This window comes from Spinacia oleracea, chromosome 5 (genome assembly GCF_020520425.1).
Source record: "Spinacia oleracea cultivar Varoflay chromosome 5, BTI_SOV_V1, whole genome shotgun sequence".
NCBI classification, from domain to species: Eukaryota; Viridiplantae; Streptophyta; class Magnoliopsida; order Caryophyllales; family Amaranthaceae; genus Spinacia; species Spinacia oleracea.
Genome location: NC_079491.1, coordinates 33535129 through 33545889, shown reverse-complemented (window position 1 = coordinate 33545889; position 10761 = coordinate 33535129).

Sequence of the window (10761 nt, the reverse complement as noted above, 5' to 3'; positions counted from 1 at the left end):
GTTGTGAGCTGATTGCTCATTACAAGTCCTTAAATAGGACGGCGCAACATCAACCTAGAAGTAAGGGCTGGCCAATCATTGTCCTAGGATAATACCCTAAACATGACTCATACAAAGAGACAAAACAAGTCACATGATCCCATAAGTTGAACATGTGACTTTACAACTAAATGGGCTGGACAATAAGTAATGAAATGGGCTAAGATCTTAATTAAGCATGCTGACACACTACCATTCTCAACAATTAGTTTTAATATAATACATATAGTTGTTTTATGAGCCGAATAATTAAGATCTTACTAGAGGATGGCTTCACTCGAGATTGGCCCCTGACATAATGTTCAATGAAATAAAGGACATAAGTTATAGGAACCATGATACGAACTATAACCATAACCTTATGGGGAAGCAAGCTAATACTATGGATGTTAGCAGTGGCAGACCCACGTTGGGGCCGGGGGAGCACGTGCCACCCCAGAAAAAGAAAAAAGAAAAAAAGCCTGAAAATGTTATAAAAGCAATAAAAGAAACAATATATACATTAACCTCGCGGATAAGACACATAAATAGGTCCTGCTGTAGTGGTCAGCACAGTGAGTCACGATTAGAGTAACCTGGTGTCGTGAGATCTGGGGTTCGATTCCCTTCAAAGGCAATTTTTTGTTTCTCCTCCATTGTGTGAGGGGGTCGAAAAAGCGCGAGGCTAATGCGTGACCTCGTCCCTCGTGGGTGTGACGATTCTTTTTATTCAATCAAGTGTAATTGGATTTCCTGTGAGTATACACCCAATTGACTAGTAATATAGGAGTCGACATTCAGTTTTTAACGACAATGAGAAAAACTGACAAAACCCGGTTATCGTGACATAAAGGGAGTGCAATTATGTTTGACCACGACGGCCGTAGGTTCCCTTGTGATCCCTGGTGTGGGGATCTCTCAATATACACCCGCAAGGTAGAGATTGAGGGTTCGGGGGACTGTAACTACCGAGAGGAGTACTTCGCTCGTCGATAACTCCACAGGCAGGATATCCTTACTAGCTCAGCATAAATAATTGAAGGGACATGCGTTAACTATTAAACTAATCTGAGTTAATTTTAGCAATATGCAACATATAATACTAATTCGATCGTGATTATCTGATTTAAATAACATTGAAGGACCTAGCATGATAATCCGATTTCCCAAAATATTATATTTGTTAGACGTGATAGAACAATCAGATTAGGTTAGTTAAACAGTTCATAAAAAGGGCGAGGAAAGCAGTTAAATCATCGAAAATGGACACATTACGACGCACCCTTGAGAGGTGCGTCACGGTTCTCAGAAAACTAACCAATTTGACTTTGCTATTTCTCCTTTTTATTTAACGAATCTCAATTATGGGACAGGATACGTTATGTTCGAATTATGGATCGATTGCGACAGAACGCGTGAACAGTTTCGCAGCGTGAGGCTTAGGCTGAGGGTTAGAGTCAATACTCAGAATATAATTATGTGTTGTTGTTGTGTTCTTTCACGTCGAATTTAGGGGCTTATTTATAGGGAAGAGTTCGTGGAAAGATAGAATTGCAGAGTTCTAATCCACAAAGAATTAGGAAAAAACACGTACCCAGGTATTTTCAGCGCCCAGAGCCAGGCGTTGAAAATAGGGTCTGGGCTGTTTTCTTTAGTCAGATTCGGATTCATGAAATCCGTAGAGTTTGAGTTTAATTCGAGTCTTATAGCGCGTATCAATTTTATGACGGAATGCGTCTGGGCCCGTTACGAACTCTAGGCTCGTTAGGATTTTAATTAATACGTAACTCTTATTTCTGAATCATATTAGGAATAGGATTCTCGCAGTTTTCTATCTCATTTAGGATTTATGTTGGAATGCAACACCTAATTCTGACAGGTTTCTATCTTTTATGATTTGCCACTTTTAGAAGCTACCTTTTACGACAGTTACTATTTTTAGCAGGTTTCCATAAATAGCAGGTTTCGGGTGAAATGAAATGGGGAATCGAGATTCGTTTATTTTATAGGAGATGCTTTGTCAAGTGGAGATTTACGTTTTCATCATCGAACCTTTCCCTTGCGGGAATGGGGACAAAAGTAGGTGTCTACAGTTAGCCCCCACTTTGACTGAGTCTTGGAGTAAGACGATGGTCAAAGTATTAGACGGAGTGCGTCACACAAGCCACGGTGTATTGTGACCTGTTTTGCGAGGGTCTCACGAGCCCCCGAGTGATAACATTTGACTTAAGGGTCATCACTTGAAGTGTCGACATATCCCTCACGTGTCATTGGGATTTGTCAACTGATAGTATAGAAACTTCCTCACTTTGTCATTGGAAGAATCTAAAGGTGCGTAGAAACTCCCTCACTTTGTCATTGGGAGTAGCTACAGAGTTTTTCGAAATCAAAGCTATAAAGTGTAATTGGGCCTGGCCAAGCCCAATCACGAGGTAAAAAACGTTTTTTTTTAAAGATTCTCATTTTCAGGGCTAGCTAAATGAGAAAACCCCCTTGTTTTTATAGGACGTAAGTCGAAGAAAAATCCAGCAAAAGTTATCGCTGCAGCGACTAAGGACCTGCGCGGTTAGTGACGCAGACCCCGCCCGCTGAAGGTGGGCGAGCCTGTCCGTTGAGGGTGGACGCCCCGTCCGATAGAATTGGACGAATCTGTTTTGATGTTTTGAAAATAAGGACCTACGCGGTTTGTGACGTAGACCCCGCCGGCTGAAGATGGCGAACCTTGTTCGTTGAGGGTGGACACCCCGTCCGATAGGAGTGGACGAATCTATTTTTGAAATTTATTTTGCTTTTTTTTGAAAATAAGGACCTACGTGGTTTGCGCCGTAGACCCCGCCGGCTGAAGATGGCGAGCCTATTTTAAATTTGAACATTTTATTTCTTTCGAAAACTGAGGACCTGTGCGGCTAGTGACGCAGACCCCGCCTGCTGAGGGTGGGCGAGCCCTGTCCGCTGAGGGTGGACGTCCCTGAATTCGTTTTCTTTTCGATTTGGGAACTCGCGCGGTTTGTGACGCGATCTTGCCGACTGAAGATGGGCAAGTTCCTATTTCTTTGGTTCTTTGTGATTTCTTTTGAGAATTTCTTTTTATTTATTCTTGTAAGAGCGAATTCTTTCGAGGGATGCTCGAATTTTAGTTGTAACCTGAACGTGGGCTGACAACGTGTTCAGACGGATCTTTGTCTCGCGACCGTCCTCTTTCGTGATTTCGAGCTAGTCTTTACAGCTCGACTTGGTCTTTGATCAGAGGACCGTGCACAAGCGTCAGTGACGTCCTTTAGATGAGGTTGAACCTATTGTTGTTCTTTTTTTTTTGAGATATCCAAACATGATATGGTGTATGGCGCAGTCTGGGAATGTGATTTTGATCGCGCGCTCCTTGTTGGAGTCTATTTTTCGCGAGCCCCCAAGCACTGGGGCTCGTCGGTTGTTTTTCGCATTTTGTAATCATGTTTGGGGTCATGCTCGTATGTGCGAGCGACCTTCTACAGTAGTGTGTTACTTTAGCGAAGCCATGGAGTGCGACTTTAGTTTTCAGGCGACATCCGGTTTTAGCTTGGCCCGGATTAACCTTTTGTCAGACAAACATTCTTTATATTTGGAAAACCAATGACTTGACGACACATATTTTTGGTGTTTCGAAGAATGACCATGATATTTAACTTGCTTTTTTTTGAAAGTGTACATAAGAATTTTCTGAGACGGGTCTAAGTTTTGACCAAGTTTTAATGTTATTATTTTTTCTTGCTTATTTGGGAGCTAAAGGTGCTTTGGGCTTGATCCTACTTGTAATAGGGCCTCGTGTTTTAGCAACGCGGTCTTAAGTCCTTTCCTGTTCCGTGTTTTGTGAAATCTGGGCCTTGGGCTGCATTTTCAGCGCCCAAGGCCAGGCGTTAAACATTTCGGCGCCCAGCCGTGGGCGCTGAAAGTCCTTTCCTGGTAATATTTGATTTTCGGATTTCCTAACACGTTTCCGAATGGGATCAGGATGTCATGGGGTGCGTTCAGCTATATATAGGGGCTAGATACCTCCTTATTTTCCATCACTCTCAAATTCTTTCTCTCTTTTTGCTGTGCTCTAATTATTCACTGCTTTTGCCATGTCGATCCCTACTTTCTTACTCCAACGGACTGTTAGGCGTTGGCTACGGGCCCTTACTCCCACAGAAAAAGCTTTGTTAAAAGAATACCACTTAGAGGCACTTTTAGGTTTACAACAAATTAATATTGATTATAATTTTCTGCATGCTGCCCTAAGCTTTTGGGACTCCGATCACCATGTTTTTTCCTTTCGGGGCAATGAAATATGTCCTTTGCCTGATGAATTTGCTGCGATCCTTGGTTATCCTACTAATGCTACTCCTGTTACCCCTGGCACTATTGAAGAGGGTAAAACAACCATAAGGGCTTTCCTAGGGCTAAATGATAACATGTTTGCTGAAATTGTTGTAGATGATAAGGTTAACTTGGCGAAACTTGTAAAACATCACTTTAGGCCTAGTAAGAATATGACCGAACAAAAATTAAATATTCGAGCCCTTGTATTTTGCTTGTTGAATCATTATTTGCTGTCGAATAATAATGGTGAGTTCGGTGACATAAGGTTGATCCCCTTGATTAGCCAGATGGAAAGTTGCTATTCTATTATGCCGTTGGTTGTTGCTGAGACTTTGCTGAGTGCGGATGAACTGAAGAAGGATGCCAAATCTGAACATTTTAAGGGAAGCCCCCTATTACTGCAGGTAATCGATTTTTTCCTTGCGCACATGTATGTTTTTTTTTTTACATATATTTCTTTTAGCCTGGGGCTGAGTTTCAGCGCCCAGGGCTGGGCGTTGGAATTTTCGGCGCCTGGTCCTGGGCGTTGAAACTGCGCCCCAGGAACCTTTTTTTCTTTCTTTTCATTCTTTTGATTCGATCGTACCTGTTTTACAGATTTGGCTTGCGGAACGGCTTAGACTTTTGGAAGCTACAAATGGCTTTGTGGGTCTTTCTGAAAACTACAAGTTGTGGATGAGCTCCGATGACAAAGATGTGAGGACCGAGGCTCGTAATGGGGAGCCGGCTGAGCTTTTGATACCTCGTATTCGTGTTAAGTATGAGGGTCCTGATTCTGCCAAACCTCATACCTATAGTGTTAAGACTGTGAAAGCTCGTCCTGATCGAAGGCGAAAGGAAGTTCCTCCCCGTTCCAGTTTCAGGCCTAAAAAGATGCCTAACATGAAGGGGCCTGCTGTTGTTAAAAGAAATGCAAACTCTCGCGGAGATCGTCGCCGGAAAAATGTATGGGTTAGGAAGGCCCAGCCGCCTGTAGAAACAGCGGCTAGTCTAGTTGATGATAATAATCCTTCTCCCATCATTGCATGTGCCCTCGAGGCTGAGCGGGCTATAACTGAGAACGTTTCTGAAGCCTTGGCATCTTTGGAAGTTAGTGTCCAGGAGCCGGTTCTTATGGAGATTGATATTGGGGCAGCGCAGAAGACTGTGGGGGTGGATCCTGCGAACATTGCTCTCTACAAGACTTTATTTGATGATCCGGAAGAACTAGAGTAGTGTAGTTCTTGCTAGGGTGTAGGTGCCCTCTATTTATTTCAGTCGTGTTTGTTTTTATTTTTAGCACTCTGTTTTCCTTCTTATTATATTTTAATAAAGGCGTATTTTTAGTTTCATTTATTGTTGTTTCTCCTGTATTTTGTATGTCTAACACTTTTTTTCACAAAGAATATTTTTTTTTTATTATTTGGACCGAATCCTTGGTAAGGATTGCCTACGTATCTTGTTAGAATCAGGTTGCGCGTAGTTCTAGCTTTAGAATAAGTTCTAGTATGCCGGATTTCGGTAGATATGTCCTGAAGTGGAAACATATTACTTAATCGGTCAAATGAGTGAAGTATTTGTCATTGTTTTCATCTGCCGTTTTTTTTTTTGCCATAGGTTGCGTAAAATTCGACTAATTTGTATAGCTATATTCTTGGTAAACCTATTTGGATACGTACTGTACCCCCCAAGTGTTCGTTATTTTTCCGTTGTGTGCGGATAAAATGACGAGCACTTTTCAAAAAGAAAACTTTTGGCAGGCAGAGAGTTTCAACGCCCAGGCTGGGGCGTCAAAAATTTCGGCACCCAGCCTTGGGCGCTGAAAATGACTTGGGCGGTCAATTTTTGACGCTTTGCTTCACATGTCCTTGCGTTTATTTCTATTCCTCTTTTTTTTGTGCCTTGATATTTTGCTTCGTATTTAAAGTTAATTTTGAGGCTATTTTGGAGGCTTTCTTGACTGTTAGCGTGAAACGCATTTTTGTCCAGATTAATTTTTCTATTGGTGGCTCAAAACAGTCTTGAAAATGGAGTTAGGGTGCGGAATTTATGAAGATCTTTGTGTAGGCTTTGGAGGTAGATTGTTAGTGAAGGGTATGATGGAATCTATGTTTTATGAATCTTTTTTTTTGGTAACATTTGTATTGTTTTAAATTTTTGATTTCCTTTGATTTTGGGTTGCATGGATTGATTCCTTATGATGACACTGGTTTGGCTTTTTAGGTTTTGGGGATATGAATGGGATAGTGTGCTTTATTTTGTGGGTTTCGGGAATTGGTTCCTATGGCACTATTTCAAAATCGAGTGGGCTTTGTTTGTTGGGCCTAGAGTGGGCCGCCTCTTTATTTTTGTATTTTGCAAGTACATTTGGTGTTTATTTAGTGTTAGAATAAAATTTTTTTTAGGAGAAATATTACGCCTTTATTGATTCGGAAAGTAAGGAAAACACACTGAAATAAAACTGACCCATATTCTAAAGGGCCTTAGGACCATCTAAAGTCTCTATTATTTTTTTTCTATCAATCTAAAGAACTACTAGGCGCTTTTTACTAATGGTGCTCTATGTGGCTCAAGCCTGGGGTTTAGTCTCATAAAACTTCGGTCCTTCACCGGTACTCATCTTGAATTCCATTCCTTTTGCGTTGACCCACTGATATGTCTTCACCCATCCGTTCTCGACCTCTTCTAGTGTTGATGCAGGAGAGATTAACCGGGTTGGATCGAAACCTTCATCTTGTAAAGCTAGGGTAGTCATCACAGTCTCGTTCTCCATAGGCCTCGATTCGTTAAACAATGTCCATAGAGCCTGGTTGTCCAATATTTCAGATGTTTTAGTCTTGGTGAGGTGGGGTGCCTCATCCAAGGTGTGGCAGTCATGGAAAATTTCAAATCCGGGTTTTAGCAAGCCATCCTGAACGAAGGGTTCAGGGAAATCACAGCATGGGTGTTCTTCTCCTTCCCGAATGAACATCCCGATAAGGGTCCTTTGATATGGGGGAAGGAGGGTGGTTTGTTTGGTTTTGTTAAGGCGTAGCCTAGATAGGCGGTTAGCCATATCTTCCTCCGTTGGTTCATAACCTAAGCCAAAGGGAGTAGATTTGTCAGGAAAAGGATGGAATGTGCATTCCTTCTTCCTTATGCCCAATGGGGTTCCTGGGAAATAACCTTGAGCTAACATCATTCTAGGGATGACTCGGGATGCATGCGGGTCTAGGAATGCTGGATCATAATCTTCGATGAACTAGATTGTTTATTCCATTTGAAACCCATAAAGGTCGTCTGCAGTTTCGGCCGTTCCAACCATAGTACAACTGACGTCGAGAGGAGGGGCGCGGATCTCTAGTATTACCCCGTTATGGTTAAGTTTAACCATTTGGTGCAAGGTAGAAGCCACACCTCCTAAGTCATGGAGCCAAGGTCGCCCCAAGAGGAGGTTGAAAGTGGGCTTGTTGTCGATTATTTGAAACTCCGTGGTGCGTGCCACAGGCCCGGTTTGTATGGTAAGGTTGATTTTTCCCAATACAGGCCTTCGGGAGTTATCATAAGCTCGTACCCCTTGCGTGGAGGTTTGGAAGTCATCGCTTCCTAGCCCCAAGCAATGGGCGGTTCGCAATGGGCAGACATTAACCGCTGAACCATTATCTACGAGCGCTAGGGGGATGTTTTGTCCTTTGCATCCAACCACTAGGTAAAGGGCTTTATTGTGAGCACCCCCCTCTTTGGGTAAGTCTTTATCAGTGAAAACTATGGCCTTTTCTCCGGCATCTCTCGTGACATGGCTAACCAATGAGTCAGGTGTGATATCTGTAGGTACTGAGATGAGGTCAAGTGAGCGAATAAGCTTTTCGCGATGTTCCTTTGAAGTACACATAAGATCCCAGATGGTAATCTCAGCCTTGGTTCTTTTTAGTTGTTTCAGGAGAGGATTTTCAATGACTTCCGCGACGGTTGCGTGCCGTCCATTCTCAGGAGTTTGCCTAACCGGGATGTCGTCCATAGGAGGCGGGTGAATATCCGGTTGGTATATCCTTCCGGATCGGGTGAGGTTGTCGACCTCGGGCTCCTGAGGGGTGGTGTCAATGAGAGCATACCCGGGCCAAGTTTCAGTGAAGAAGTCCTGGCCCGAGACTTGAGATAGGTAAATATCTTCAGCATCATCGTTCCACACACCGCACACTTCCCTCTCGATTCGATCCATAGGGACCACAGCGAGTGGTGCACCTTGAGGTGTAATATACACCGTGGGGTCGAAATTCTCTGGTTGGTCGAGAGAGATGTGACAAGAGCCGAGTGGGCTCTTGTTGTTGTTGGGTTTGCCAACTTTAGGGAGAGGTATCACTTCATCCTCTATCATGTCCTGGATCGTATGTTTTAGACTCCAGCAGTTTTCAGTGTCATGTCCATTTCCTTGATGGAATTCGCAGTAAGTACCTTCGACCCAATATTTGCTTTTGATAGGAGGATCACGGGTGGGGCCTATAGGTCTCAACTTTCCTTGATTGTTTAGTCTTTCAAAGGCTTGTACCAAAGTTGACCCGAGTGGGGCAAACTTTCGGTCTCGGACCCATCTTACAGGGTTTCTTCGGGCGGGAGCCTCTTCTACAGCATGGACTTCTTGGGTTTGGGATGTGTTACCCCGATTATAGGTGTTGGTCTTATATGTGGGTTTGCTCTGTATGGTTTTGGCGAGGTCGTCCTCGATCTTTATTCCCACATCATAAACTCTTTTGAAAGTGTCGAGTCCCAGGTACCTAAGGTGTTGTCTGTAAGCCGGGTCCAGGTTGTCAATGAATTTTTGGACCAATTCTGTTTCGGGAGGCCTATTGATGAGCTGGGCCGCCTGGTCCCTCCATCTAGCAAAGTAGGTTGTGAAACCCTCATTTTTCTTTTAGAAGAGAACTTCCAGCTCGCGCATGGTGACTTGGAAATCCATGTTCGACGAGTATTGCTTGATGAAGACATTGACAAAGTCTTCCCAAGTGGGGAAGAGCTTAGGGTCCTGGTGATAGTACCATTTGAGCGGCACAGGTTCCAAGGACAAAGGAAAGGCAGGTAAGTACATGGACTTGTCCACGCTTTTCAAGTTCATGGTATTCACAAAGCTCAGTAGATGATCACGGGGTTGTCCGTGGCCTTGAACTTTGGTAAGTCAGATGAACTGAACTTTTCTGGTAATTTGCCAGGAAAAGGTTCAGGATCGAGGGAGAAGTATTTGCTCCCCATGGTTTGCTGTAGGACCATTTTTTCAATCCTCTTCTCGTTTTCGAGGTCATTTTTGGCTTGCGCAGCCGCTAAGGCTTCATTTTCCATTTTCAGTTGGCCCATAAGTTGGGTCGTTTGGACCATCTGGTCTCGCAAATCTTCGATGGACATGTTTGAAGGTGCGAATCGAGGTTGGGGAAGCGGAGATCCTTGAAATGAGGGACGACGGACGGAGCTTGGAGTTACTAAACCTAGTGTTGGCGATGTATCTTCGAGACGCACTAACCGTTGATTCCCTGATCGGCACCAAGTGGCAGGACCAGTCCTAGGCATAAGATAAGCTAGAGTTTAGGTTCCCAAAGTTTCAAGCATTACTTAGTCTAGACTTCGACTCTCTAAATTGGTTTTTCACTTTTTCTTTTGTCGGTACACTTTTTGGTTTTTTTTTTTATTTTGGTCATTCTTTGGATTTTCGAAACACTTGCCCGTGTGCCATTCATAGTTATTAGCACGTTCGGTTTTGGTGCCGGGTATTGTCGTCGTAGGAGGCCTAACAACGACACAAAGAGTTATTAATTTTTTTGCGAGTCGCTTTTGAAATCGAGCGCTTTTCTTATGCCCTCGTAGCAATTCTTTTTTATGAACATTTTTTGCGCTAAGTATTTTCCTTTCGCGCGGGCACCGAGGCTGTTGCGCCTGACCAGAACGCCAAGCAGCAACTTCAGCGCCCAGCGAGGGGCGTGAGAAATTCTGGCGCCCAGCCAGGGGCGCTGAAAATTCGTCCCTGGCTGGTTCTCGTTTTCTGTCTTCTGTTTATGCGACTTCGATTTGCGTGCTTGCCTAATAACGTCCTTTACGCGTAACAGCGTTTGTGGGATTCGTTACAGGCCATCCCGAGCGTCGCTTATTTTGTGGCGATCATTCGGGTTTGCGGAACACGTGTTTCGGTATAACTCTTTGGCAAATTAGTCTATGAATGTTTGGGCAGTTTTTTTAAGGTCGTTGGTTTTCTAGGATAGTTTGTCACACACAATCACATATTTCGCTACACATAACTACATTACAAACATGGATTTGAAAATTAAATATGCCACGTAGTTTATGATAGGCTTCTATGGGTAGTTTATTTGCGCCTGGCTTGGTACCGCTTCTACCGTAAATCCAACACATGCCCCGGTCGAGGTAGTGTCTTCTACAGACGAATTTCGCTCAAGAGGCCAACCC